This window comes from Echinops telfairi, unplaced genomic scaffold (assembly GCF_000313985.2).
Source record: "Echinops telfairi isolate 266 unplaced genomic scaffold, ASM31398v2 ScPeMD7_11;HRSCAF=52, whole genome shotgun sequence".
Taxonomy (NCBI): Eukaryota; Metazoa; Chordata; class Mammalia; order Afrosoricida; family Tenrecidae; genus Echinops; species Echinops telfairi.
In genome coordinates, this window is record NW_022103908.1 from 28,659,021 (window position 1) to 28,659,828 (window position 808).

Genomic DNA, 808 nt, shown 5'->3' on the forward strand with positions numbered 1-808 from the left:
CTTACTGCTCATATGGGAGTTCAAGTTGAAAGGGAAGAAACTGAAACTAGTCTAAAAGAACACAGATACAACCTTCATATGCCTCATTAGAGTTTTGAGAACATATCAAGAATAGATTTCACTAATTGAACAGTAATGACAGAAGATCTGCTGATCTGGGGCATGACATCAAGAACGTCATACACAAATAAAGCAAAAAAATCATTAAAAAGACAGGAAAAAAGAAGAGTTAAAGTGAATGTTGGAAGGGACACTGAAACTTTATCTTGACCATATCTAAAACAAATGGAAGAAACGATGAAGTCAAAGAGCTGAACAGACAATTTCAAAAGGCTGCTCAAGAAAACGAAGTAAAGTATCATAATGACGAGAACACGTTCAGCAATAATTAACTAAAATGACTGAGGAAAACAACATTAGACCTGGAAATGCAATACTGAAAGATCCTATGAGCAAAGTATTGAATGATACAGGAAACATCAAAAAAGATTGGAAAGAACTCACAGTCACTACACCAAAAGAAACCAGTCGATAGTCAACCATTTCAAGTGGGAACATATAGCAAAAAATAAAAATCAATGAAAACGAGGGAAGAAATCGAAGGTGTGCTGAGCATTAACAAAAAACAAGGTTCCATGAATTGACTGAATAACAATTGAAATATTTTAACAAGCTAATGACACACTGGAAACAGTCACTTAGAACCACAGTTTGGAAATAACCTGGACAAATGCCTGGTAGCGATCCATACTCCTTACAAAGAAAGAGGTGTGAGAAAATCATTCACCAATATCATTAATATCACCGT